A 13,900-nucleotide genomic window follows, 5' to 3' on the forward strand; every position below is an offset into this window, starting at 1 on the left:
CAATTTAATACAAAATAAATAAAACATTTTAGAACCTGTAGATCCTTGAAATTGATCTACCTTCTAGAAAGGTTGACCGAGGCCTGTGTGATACCACAGTGTCCTTAAGACGTTTTACGCCCACCGGTGCAGGAGTTTTGTAGCGAACGTCTCCCAGGATACAACGGCTACAAAAGCTTTCAGATTCAGCACCTCTGAAACTTTTCTCTTCGAACTCTCTGTGTACCTTCACTTTACCACTAATTTTTTTTTCTTTCTGCATTTTCTTCCAAAAATTAAAATTGAAAAGAACGTTGCAGTTCGTGTAACCTTCAAACTCTCCCCAAGGAGTTATTCTCCCGTAAAACTCTCTCCCACTATTATCAAAAATATTATTTGATTTAAATAACAAAAAAAATATTATAACAAAACTCAACAACCGAAAACCCAAATCATTCACACTTGTGGGCCTAGGCCCAATTCTAACAATCCCCCACATGAATGATTTGATTTAAAAATACAAAAATGACTCTAGTGGTAAAAAGCTCTACAGTCGGAACCTGCATAGGATAGGTAGATGTTACTCTTTGAACCTTCCTTTGAGAGACTATATTTTCTTTACTGACTTATGGTAGAAGCGATATATTTGAACCATTTCGTCTTTTGTGTAAATGACAACATAGCCCACACATGATTCATTCCTGATACACTTCAGTTCTCACTGTTGTGTTCATTTTGGCCCTGAACACCTCCCTGGTTCTGCGAGAGTTTCTAAAGAATTGTGCCTTAAACAATTCTCCTTTGAAGCGGCCACTCTTCTCTCTCACATAGGTGATTCCTATTTCTTATATAATCAGCATACCTATGCATAGATTACTAAACACACACTTATAGGAATCATTAAAAGCATACTTTTATGCTTAACCTCTTTTTATCACTGTTTTATCATAGGAATGGGCAGAGGATTAACCCCCCACAGTGATCCATACTAGTCTTTACAATTGAGTTGTCCCATTGAACCTAGATCTTGAGATCTCCAGTCAACTAGGTTGGGTTTGCATCGTATTGACTTTATTCACGGGCTTCAATCCCATTCCCCTCGATGACTTCTCAACTAGTTCTCTATTTAACCCTTTGGTTAGCGGATCCGCAATGTTATCTTTTGACTTTACATAGTCTATTGAGATAACTCCAGTTGAGATTAATTGTCTAATGCAATTGTGTCTACGACGAATGTGTCTAGACTTTCCATTATACATAATATTCTATGCCCTGCCAATCGCAGATTAACTATCACAATGTAAACTTATTGCTGGCACAGATTTAGGCCACCTTGGAATGTCCTCTAAAAATTGGCGTAGCCATTCTGCCTCTTCACCACATTTATCTAGAGCAATAAATCGGATTCCATAGTGGATCGAGCTATCACAGTTTGTTTCGAGGACTTCCATGTCACAGCTGCACCTACTAATGTGAATACATAGCCACTAGTGGATTTTGAATCTTTTATATCTGATATCCAATTTGCATCACTGTATCCTTCTAATACAGCAGGATATCTTGTATAGTGCAGTCCGTATTCACGAGTATATCGTAGATATCTTAGTACTCTAACGATCCCTTTCCAATGATCTTCATTTGGATTACTCGTGTATCTACTTAGTCTACTTATTGCGTAGGCTAAGTCTGGTCTGGTACAACTCATCAAGTACATCAGACTTCCAATCAACCTAGCATATTTTACTTGAGATACACCTTCTCCTTTATTTTTGGATAAGTGTAAACTCATATCTATGGGTGTTCTGGCTATACTAGTATCATTATTATTAAACTTAGCCAGTATTTTATCTACATAATGAGTTTGACTAAGAATAATTCCATTCGAAGTTCTCGTGATTTTCATACCTAAAATCACATCTGCAAGCCCCATATCTTTTATGTCAATTTTAGAATTTAACATGGCTTTTGTAGTTCGGACCATATTGTCGTCACTACCTACTATGAGTATGTCATCTACATACAAACATAGAATAACATATCCATTCTCTGTATCTTTTACTTAGATACACTTGTCACATTCATTTATTTTGAACCCATCTTTTAGCATGGCATTATCAAATTTTTGATGCCATTGCTTTGGAGCTTATTTAAGTCCATATAAGGATTTTACCAATCTACAGACTTTCCTTTCTTGTCCGGGAGCAGTAAAACCCTCAGGTTGCTCCATGTAGATCTCTTCCTCTAGATCTCCATTCAGAAAGGCTGTTTTCACATCCATTTGATGTACTGTAAGATCCCGTAATGCTGCGATTGCCAATACCATCCTTATGGAATTTATCCTCGTGACTGGAGAATAAGTGTCAAAATAATCAAGGCCTTCTTTTTGCTTGTATCCCTTAATTACAAGCCTTGCCTTGTACTTATCTATTGTTTCATCTGCTTTCATCTTCCTTTTAAAAATCCATTTGTAACCCAAAGGTTTACAACCTGGAGGAAGATCTACCAACTCCCAAGTGTGATTCCGCAGGATGGAATTGATTTCACTTTTAACCGCTTCTTTCCATAAATTCCCTTCAAGAGTATTTATAGTTTCTTGGAAGTTTTGAGGTTTACTTTCTAGCATATAAGTAAGAAAATCCAGACCGTAGGAATTTTTCGTTCTTACTCTCTTGCTACATCTAAGCTCAACCTCAGTTTCTTGTTCTTGATCACTATCATGATTATCATCATCCATAGTATCATAAGTTCGTTTAGATGTACTTGGTCCTTCTTCCATTTTATATGGAAAAATGTGTTCAAAAAATGATGCATTTCTCGATTCCATTATTGTGTTCTTGTGTATATCAGAAATTTTTGACCTATACACGAGAAACCGATATACACTACTATTCTGTGCATATCCTATGAAGATGCAATCAACAGTTTTGGGACCTATCTTCACCTTCTTAGGTGTAGGTACAACTACTTTAGCTAGACACCCCCACACTCGTAAATATTTGTAGGAGGGTTGTCTTTCCTTCCATACCTCATAAGGTGTCTTTACCTTATCTTTCCGGGGCACCTTATTTAAAAGGTCATTTGCCGACAAAATAGCTTCCCCCCATAAGTTCTGAGGTACTCCAGAACTTATCAACATTGCATTCATCATTTCTTTCAAGGTTCTATTTTTCCGTTCAGCCACACCATTTGATTGTGGCGAATATGGTGGAGTAACTTCATGTATTATGCCATGTTGAGCACAATACTCTCCGAAAGGAGTTACATACTCTCCACCACGATCACTTCATCACTTTAACTTTCCTGTTGAGTTGATTCTCAACTTCCGTTTTATAGAGAATAAATTTCTCTATAGCCTCATCCTTACTTTTAAGCAAATATACATAGCAGTATTTCATGCTATCATCAATAAAGGTGATAAAATACTTATTACCATCTCTAGTTGGTGCGAATTTTAAATCACATATATCACTATGTATTAAATCCAAAGGTTTGTTATTTCTATCAATTGTTTGATATGATGACCTCGTTAATTTTGCTTCCACACAAGTTTCACACTTATGATTGGAATCAATTTCAAATGTGGGAATATGATTTAAGTTAATCAATCTCCGCAGAGAATTAAAATTAACATGTCCTAGTCTATCATGCCATAAAATGAAACACTCAAGCAAGTAAATAGAAGAACTACTAGCTTTATTCATTTCTTTAGGCTTTACAGTCATTACATTCAGTTTAAATAAACCATTGACTACATAGCCCTTTCCCACAAACATCCCAAATTTAGACAAAATAACCTTGTCTGACTCAAACACTAAGCGAAAACCATGTTTGCTCAGCAGCGATCCAGATACCAGATTCTTGCGAATGTCTGAAACATACAATACATTATTCAAAGTCGGCTCTTTCCCCGAGGTCATCTTCAGGATTACTTTGCCCTCACTTTGGATTTCTAAGGTAGTGGAGTTACCCATCAATAGCTTCTCTCCATTCTTCTTTGGTTCGAAGGAAGTGAGCATACTCCTATCCGAACACACGTGGTGGGTCGCACCAGTATCTATCCACCACTCTTTAGGATTAGATCCTACCAAGTTCACCTCAAATATCACAATACTTAGGTCAATATCGTCAACCTCTTTAGTGATGTCTTCCATCACTTGTGCCTGGTTCCTTTTTCTTTTTGGCAACCTACATTCAGTAGCTCTGTGACCCATCTTGTCACAGTTGAAACACCTACCTTGAAATTTGGCCTTCTTGGAGATTCCTCCTTTTAGCCCTAGCTTAGAAGCTTTTCCAATTTGCTTCTTATTTTTGGAGCCTTGACCATGCTCCACAACATTACCCTTCAACACGGCCTTCTAAGTTCTCTTATTAGACTTCCTGTTGTCATCTTCTATACGAAGCTTGCTAATAAGAGACTCCATATCCACTTCCTTTCTCTTGTGCTTCAGATAATTCCTGAAGTCACTCCAACTCGGAGATAGTTTCTCAATTATACAAGCCACTTGCAATGCTTCATTCATTATCATCCCTTCAGCAAGCATTTCCTGAATCAGCACTTGCAACTCATGTACTTGATTCATTATTGGCTTTGCATCCACCATCATGTAGTCCAAGAATCGGCCTGTAATAAACTTTCCTGAACCCGCATTCTCGGTCTTATACTTTCTGTCCAGTGTTTCCCATAGCTCCTTTGCTAATTTCGTGCCACAGTATACACCATACAGGGTATCAGACAGGCCATTCAGGACATAATTCCGACATAAGTAATCGGAATTATTCCATGCATCTACCGCCATGAGAGTCTCCTTATCACTCTCTTCATTACTGGGTGGCGCATCTTCAGTCAAGTACCGCACAAGTCCCAGGGTGGTCAAATAAAATAGTATCTTCTGCTGCCACCTTTTGAAGTTTGCTCCATTAAACTTCTCAGGTTTCTCTGCATGACTAGCAAAAGGAGGCATCTGAATTCCAGAAGTCTGAGTGGGTATAGTCCTGTTGTCTCCACTTGCCATTTCTGTAATATCACAAAACAGAAATCAATTAGTTGTTATTTTCTATATTAACAAACTAATTATACGCAATTTCCATAAGGAAAACACACAAAAAAGTGATTTTTAGGGTTTCTGAATATACCACAAAAAATTACTATATACACCCAAAACACTATTCATGCCACGTGTCACCTTGTTGACGTGGCATGCATGGCTGTTGCCACATGGCAACTAGGGCTGATGTGGCACCATGCCACATCATCATGCAGCTGACATGGCACCGCCACATAATCACAGTGCTGATGTGGCACCATGCCACATCAGCACTCGGCAGACGCGGCACCATGCCACGTCATCAGACCGCTGATGTGGTGCTCCGCCACGTGATCATCCTGGTGACGTGTCACCCCCACGTCATCACCATGCTGACGTGGCGCCATGCCGCCTGGCGATCCTGTTGGCACTATTTACGACACATGTCGATACTAGAGACAGACACGTGTCACCTGTGGCAGGTCGACACGTGGACTGTAACACCCCGTCCCAAATCGCACCGGAATCCGTGCACGTTGACCGAGGTTGACCGTTGACCGTTGACCGAAGGGGTCAAAAGTTGACTTTTTGACTTGGTGAGAATTTTGAGTTGACTAGGGTACCGTGGCGAAGTGCACGACGCCCTGAGTTCGTAGACTAGTAGCACGTCGAAAACGGAGCTACGGTTTGAAAGTTATGGGCAAAACAAGTTGAAGTGTAAACTGTCTAAAAGGTGCCGGGAGTTGACTTTTTCTTGTGATGTAATTGTGAGTTGACTCTTGTATGGTTGTAAAGTACTCGTCGATACGAGTTCATAGACTAGCGGCACGCTTAAATCGGATATGTGGTTAAAAAGTTATGGACGTTTGAAGTTTACCGGATACCGTATTATTTTAATGTTTTTGGGTCGTGAACAGTGAAATGCCACGTGTCAGCTTCTGAGTGGTCCACGTGGAATGAACAGTGTCACGCAGGGTTTTAATTTTGAAAAACTCTCGGGGAAGAGAGAGAAAGAGAGAGAAGAGAGAGAAAGAGAGAGAGGAGAGAGAAAGAGAGAGAGAGGACCCGCCGGCCGCCGGTCATTTTCACGTTTTTCCGGCCTAGTTACTGTACACGCGCCGGCCAGCCAGATTGCCCACCTCATTTCCGGCAAAACCTCCAAATTTCACTGCGAACGGCCGCCGGACGCGCCCGGATCGGACGTCCGAAGTTTGGCGGCGATTTTTCCCCTCCACCGCCGGCCACCGCGAATCGGCACTGTTCCGGCCATTTTCCGGCCACACGCGCCTGACAGCCTTGATCCTCTCCTCAAGTCCGGCCTACCCACCAAAAAGCACGGCCATCGGACCACCGACGCGCCGGGATCGGAGCGTTTTCCGGCGAGGGGTCGAAAATCTTCAAACGGTGATTTCTCCGCCGTCCGACCTCCGTTTTGCTCACCGTCGGTCCCGTTGGATTGCTCTCCTCACGATCTACAAATCTGCAAAATTTCACAGCAAACGGCCACCGTCGGAAATTACTGTTCCGGCGACGGTTGCCGGTGACGTGGCGGCCCGCCGGAAATTACTGTTCCGGCGAGTACCCCGAAAATTCCGGCCAGCTCCAGTCCGCAGTGTTCGACCTCCTGAACCCAAATCCGACTTCCGTTTCCACCAATTCGCGACGGTTTGGGAGAATTGCGGAGCCGAAACCCGAAAAGCTTCCCGATAAAATTCCGACCCCGTTGGGTACGATCATCGGAAATTAAGACCGGATCTGTGATTAGCATCACTCGAGCTTCGATTCGGTATATGATTCGTAAATTTTAGTTATCGTTTGTGTTTTGACCCCCCGGGTACCGGGTATTATTTACCCGAATAAAATATTAATTTATTTGACTGTCTGTGAATTTTGTTCTAGGAGCACCGGTGAGTCGTAGAATTGATCCCGTAGTGGATCATGGGTTAATTGCGTGCTCCAGGTGAGTGACCCACCTTCAAATTAATTTTGGGGAATTTAATTGATGAATATATTATGTGTGAATTAAATATTTGGAATTTAATTTCTATGTGCCAAATATTTATTGGATTTATTGTAGAATTATTTATGAATTTATTGGATTTAAGAAAATGCGAATTCTACAAATTTATGCCGTGTGGAATTATTTTATGGTTTTGAGGATTTTGAAATTGGTGTGGTTTTAATGGTAAATTGGGCACGATTTGAATTTCAAATATTTCAAGGAAAATATTTGGTTATGTTGGTGATTTCAATTTTTATAAAATATGTCCATGAAATATTATGAGATTTGATTATGAGATTTTGAGAATTATTTATGCTTGGAAAAAATGTGGATATTTGAATTGATGGATTTGGGAGTTGGTGGATTTGAAAATCATGGGATTTATGGTATTAATTATAAGGAAATTGTGGAGAATTTTCCGGTTCAAGCGGATGGATTATGCCCGCTATGTTTATGAAAAATGTGAAATTTGTTTTATAATTTAAATTGTGGATTTTATGATTTTTAGATGCACCGTGCACGTACTGGTGTTCTGATTATGTGATATGGTATATGTGATATGGTTAGTGTGCACACGGTTGTGATTAGCGCGCAGGTGGGTGTGATTAGCGCGCAGGTGATGTGATTAGCGCGCAGGTGGGTGTGAGTAGCGCGCGGTTGATATTATGAGGGTGTCCTGTGGATGCCATCGGAGAGGGCGGCCACCCCCCTTTGGCCGGGACACCAGGTTAGCAGCGGCGCTGTGGGACGCCACGCGACCGTATGCCGGTTTCTCTCTATAACCTCCTGTCTGGCGGTACCTTGGGACGCTGGGTACTGTTGGCGCCACTGGTATATAGTGGGTGCATCAAATGATTTTCAGAACTGTGTTTTAAAAATAAAATGTTTGGAAACTGAATTGGAATTAAAAATATAATTGTTACCGCTTCTGGTATTTAATTGATGTCTTGGTTTTCGGGGAATATGGATAAAGGGTTTTGTGAAATTGTTTTAAAAGGGGAACCTTTCCAACTGAGAGAATTGTAAGGGTTTTGAGAGAAAATATTATTTCCAAATAATTATTATTTATACTTATTACTGTGATATTATATGGTATAGTAGTAGGGTCGCTCACTGAGATGATTAGCATCTCACACTCTTAAATTCCGTTCCTCTAGGTACCAGGTTGTCGGTGTTCACTCGGAGCGGACTTGATCTTCCTCGCTGTTTTAGTTCGGCAGTACCCTGTTATTCTTTTATTGCAGTTGTAATATTTCTTTCACTCTTGTTGTATTTATTTTGCACTGGATTACTGTATTTATTTTTTTTAAGTGCTGCAATTTGTGGAATCGATTTGTAGTACTGTGGGAGGAATAAGGGGATAATTTTAGAAGTGTGTTTTCAGTGCAGGTAAATTGTGGTAAGTAAATCCCTTAGGGGAGGCTCTGTCGGATTTTCCGTTGGAGGGTTCGGTAGGGTTTCCCTGGGATCAGGGCTGTCTAGGGTTCCGGGGAAGGAATTCTGGACGGGTCCTGACATGGACTGTCCAGAGCATGAAACGTGGCCGTCCGAGAAGGAGACACGTGTCATCTGTGTCAGGTCGACACGTGTTCCACCCGTTGGGCGACACATGGCTCATTGCTTTGGCTACACGTGGCAAGCCCATTTGCCATTGGACCGGTTCTCTTAGGCCTTGATCTCAATCGGGCCTGGGTCCTGGGTTGAACAATAGCCTGTTCTAACCTGGTCTGGGCTTTAGAACTGGGCCTGACCCAATAAAATTAGAAAAACCGACCCAGCCTTTCAGATACAACCCAAACCTTATTTCTTTTCTTCTTCAACCTTCAACCGGGTCGTTTTGATCTGGTTTCTCTGGTAAACGGGTCATACGACCCAGGAACAATTTTCCTTGTCTTTTCCACTGTTCCAGTGGCCAAAAAATTACCAAAAATACACCAAAAGGTTTAAAAATTTATGGGCAATTCAATTTTGGAAAGATTTTTGATCAAAAACAAAAAATTAATAATTACCCATAAATTTTTATACCCACGAGTTCAATAAATTTTTTTTTTCTTTCTCTTGTTTCAACAGTGAAACACACATGGAAATATTTAATCAATATATATATATATATATATATATATATAAGCAAATGCAATATATACACAGCAAATAATAATATAATAAACAACTTAAATTTCCACATTATATTTACATATATAAAAATTATTAAAACGTCTTAAGATTGTTGGGAAAATATCATAGATGAATATATGTAAATATATGTGGACAATTTAATACAAAATAAATAAAAATAAATACAAAATAAATAAAGCATTTTAGAACATGTAGGTCCTTGAAATTGATCTACTTTCTAGAAAGGTTGACCGAGGCCTGTGTGATACCACAGTGTCCTTAAGACGTTTTACGCCCACCGGTGTAGGAGTTTTGTAGCGAACGTCTCCCAGGATACAACGGCTGCAAAAGCTTTCAGATTTAGCACCTCTGAAGCTTTTCTCTTCGAACTCTCTGTGTACCTTCACTTTACCACTATTTTTTTTTTCTTTCTATATTTCCTTCCAAAAATTAAAATTGAAAAGAACGTTGCAGTTCGTGTAACCTTCAAACTCTCCCCAAGGAGTTATTCTCCCGTAAAACTCTCTCCTACTATTATCAAAAATATTATTTGATTTAGATAATAAAAAAATATATATTATAACAAAACTCAACAACCGAAGACCCAAATCATTCACACTTGTGGGCCTAGGCCCAACTCTAACAGATCTTTCTATAGACACTTCCATTAAGAATCAGATCAACTGAATGGACTGAAATGCAACCCATTACCAGATCATTAATTTTGCTGGAAAATCCGAAATGAGCTAGCAGCCTCGAAAGGAATCCCCAGTCAACTCTATCATATGCTCTCATCATATCTACCTTAATGCCAACCAGGCCATTACCACTTCTCTTTCTCCTCATTGTGTGAAGGATTTCATTGACTAAGATTGAGTTCTCATCGATCCATCTACCTGGGATAAAGGCTGATTGGCAGGGGGAGATTATTTTATCCAACATAGGGCTTAATCAATTCACAATTAACGTAGAAAGGATTTTTTAGACAGTATTGTAGAGGTTGATTGGTCTTAAATGATTGAAAGCGGCAACTTGGTGAACCTTAGGAATAACCGCCAATAAAGTTTTATTGATAAACCTGGGAACAAGGGCTGACCTGAATGCGTTTTGTACCATGGTGACGATGTCTGCTCTGACTGTTCCTCAATATCGTTGAAAGAAAATAGCAGGCATCCCATCTGGCCCGGAGGCTTTGATGGGATGCATGCTCTTGACTATGTTAATAATTTCCTCATCCGAATGGATCCTATCCATAATGGTGTTTTCCTCCGCTGAAATGTCTCTTTGAATGAAATCCTCGAGGCAATCACAAAAGCTCTGCTCTTCTACTTGGTATAGCTCCTCAAACTTTGAGACTAGATAATTTCCAATCTCTTCTCTGGTCTGCATCCACATTCCCTGATCATCCTTTAGTGCAATAAGAAGATTTCTTTTCCTTTTGGAGATCGTTGAGGCATGAAAAAATTTGGAATTTCTAGCCCCTTCTTTATGCCAAACTTCCATTGACTTTTGCCTCAAGACTAATTCCAATGGCAGACACCATTCGTCAATTTCGGATTGTAGTCGCTATTGGAGTCTAAGATTGTCTTCTGATGGGAAGAGATGAGCTTCCAGAGCTAATTGTTCCTCCAGAGCTTTGATTCTATTTGATAGAATCCGTGAAAGTATCCTTATTCCACCTTTTAAGAGATTTTGCTGTTTTGGCTATTCGAATGTGCACAGGGATTCTCGGCTCCCTTTGAAATCCATTCAGCTAAGCGTCATTGATTATTTTCTAGCAAGAAGGATCACGAGTCCATGCTTCTAAGAATCGGAAGGGTTTAGAGGGTATGCATTGTTCCTGCTTTAAAGATAATTGCATCGGCAGATGATCTGAGCCCTCAGGGGGTAAATGTAGAACCCCTGCCTGATTAAAACGAATTCTCCAGTCCACACTTACCAAAACTCTATCGATCCTTTCCCGAATATTTGCAATACCAGCACGCTTATTACACCAGGTGTAAGAATACCCACTAAACCCAATATCAATAGCTCCTGACTCGAAAATAAAGTTACGAAGGTAGAAGCTACTTGAAACTCTCCGACCTCCAGTTTTTTCCTCCCGACACACAATGTCATTAAAGTCTCCCATACACATCCAAATTTCACTTCCTGATTTAACAACCTCTAAAAGATCAGTCTAGAAATGTCTACTGAGGGTTCTCTGGGCCAGTCAATAATAAAACCAACTGTTGCACCTCAACCCGTTATCTATGATGTATTGGACTCCAATTATCCGTTCAGATTTATACACAACACGTTGTTCCTAGCTTCAACAACACAAATATTATCAAACGGTAGTTTTTTTCGTGATTTTCTTCATTCGGGTTTCATTGGATTTTGTCTCAATGAGAAAGAGACTAAGCGGTGAAGTCTTTCTAACAAGGTTTTTGAGTCGTCGCACTGCCGAGGCACTTCCGATTCCTCGGCAAATCCAAGAGATGAGGCTTATGGCTCTTTTTTTTTTTTTTTTTGGGGGGGGGGGGGGGGGGGAGGCATGTTAAGGCCCGCCTCCTCAGCCATTACCTGTTCTGGAAGCACTGTCCCTCTGTCCACTGCCTTTTGCATTGTATTGTCCCTTTCAACCACTGTGTGTGGTATAGCGCTGAGTCTCCCTGCATTCCTTGCTAGATCTTTTAATTTGAGGCTAGGGGAAGGGGTAGCTGGCTCTCTTGCAATGAAAACCGTTTATTCTATATTGTTATTGAAGTCTCATGTTGGGGTGGAAGAGTTCTCTGGAGATGACTGATTTGGGTGATCATTTTCTAGATTCATCAAATCCTCCTTGTAATTAGCTGAAGAGCCCATACGTCATTTTGGGTTGCTATGTGTAGGGTGTTGAGTTCTATCCCTTCATTTCCTTTTACCCGTCATCCTTTTTCGCTTCATGTGGAGATTTGAAACAGTTTTGGCAAAGAATCTATGTGGAGGCGGGCTTCCAAATATCATCAATGGTTTTTTCACCTTACAAAACACTCACAGCTTCAAACATCTGAAACTAGCAGATATATTGGTGTACTTCATTGGTGCCGCTCTTTCTTTTTTTATTTTATATATATATTTTTTAACTTTTATAATTTTTGTAGTTTCTTCAAAAAAGAATTTTGACAATCCGATAAGAGCCGTTGATATTAATACTAGAAGAAGATAAAACCTCAAAACTTGATCCAATAGCTTCTTTGCTCTTCCTAAAGCTTCCCTATTTTCTAGATTCTATATAACCAACTTCATCTTTAGACACCATTTTAACTCCTATAATTACTTTCTGATTTGTTCCTAAACGAAATCACGAAAAATAAAGAATGATCCATCCAACATGGTCATCCAAGTTAGCAGTTAGGAAAAGAAAATTGATACCCATAGTATTGCTCTAGAGGAAGTTCCAATGTTCCAGATAATTTATTTTGACAGCTAAAATTTTTTTAAAAAAAATTAACAAGGAGATTATAGCAATATAAGTTTTTAAAAACTGTGTAAGGTCATTTTTGCATTGCAATTAGAAACTGTCTTTAAGATAATAACTTCTATTTACCTATTTGGTAAATATATCTCTATGTGTTTGTTCTTCAACAATATAAAATTATTATTATTATTATTATTATTATTATTTACAACTTCAATAATATGTTAAATACAAGACTTTTAAAAAGCTTAAATTTATTAAAAAACAGAAAGTTTGTTATAAAAGGCGTGTACATCATTGACAATGAAGACTTACATGTAATTTATAGAGCACATCTTTGATGCCAATGGTGTGCATGTGTTTTATAATAAATCTGGTAGGAAAACGAGTCATAATGATATATATGCTTTAAAGGTAATTTAGTACATAAGATTATACTGTATTAATTATGTTATATTTTGTTTCATTATATTGTATTGTATTAATATTGTACATTGTTTAGTGGACAATTGTACCATATTATGAATTTTTTTAAAAAATAATTTTATTTAAATAAATTGATTTATACTATTCATCTATTTTTTGTAAATAATTATATTATTAAATTTATTAATTTTTTTTATTCACCTATTTTTTTAAAAACAATTGCGTTGTTCAAGATAGATTAACTTGCATTATTTATAGCTCTAATGAGATTTCCTTAAATAATTACATTTTTCAAAATACATTAGATATACAGTTATTATTATGATTCATGATAGAGATGTCCCCACTTATTTAAATAATTGCATTACTCATAACAATATCAAATTGGGTTATTATTATTATTATTCACGAATAATAGTAACATGATCTAAAATTATATAATATTAATTTTTAAAATTAATCATTAAAAAATAAAAAATAAATGGGGAAAATGTTTGGGAGCTGGAAAAAGATTTGGAAAATGGAAGTTACCAGATTAGGATTTTTTCATTTTTTTAATTTTTTTTTCTTTCCTCTTCTCTCTCTCTCTCTCTCTCTCTCTCTCTCTCTCTCTCTCTCTCTCTCTCTCTCTCTCTCTCTCTCTCTCTCTCTCTCTCTCTGTGGTTCTGAATTACAAATACATGTAGCATCTTCGGGAATTTATTTCATTTTGTGGTTCTGAATTAAAATATATATATATATATATATATATATTTTTGATTTGCAATTCTACATTTTTTTTAAAAAAAATTTTCATCAAATGATTTTTTTTTTAATACTAATTTTGCATCAAATGATTCAGATCTAACTTCCTGTATTTTCAAATTTCAAAAATCTCTATATAATTTAATTAACATAATTTTTTTCTGTTAC

The sequence above is a fragment of the Ziziphus jujuba genome, chromosome 2 (assembly GCF_031755915.1).
Source record: "Ziziphus jujuba cultivar Dongzao chromosome 2, ASM3175591v1".
NCBI lineage: Eukaryota > Viridiplantae > Streptophyta > Magnoliopsida > Rosales > Rhamnaceae > Ziziphus > Ziziphus jujuba.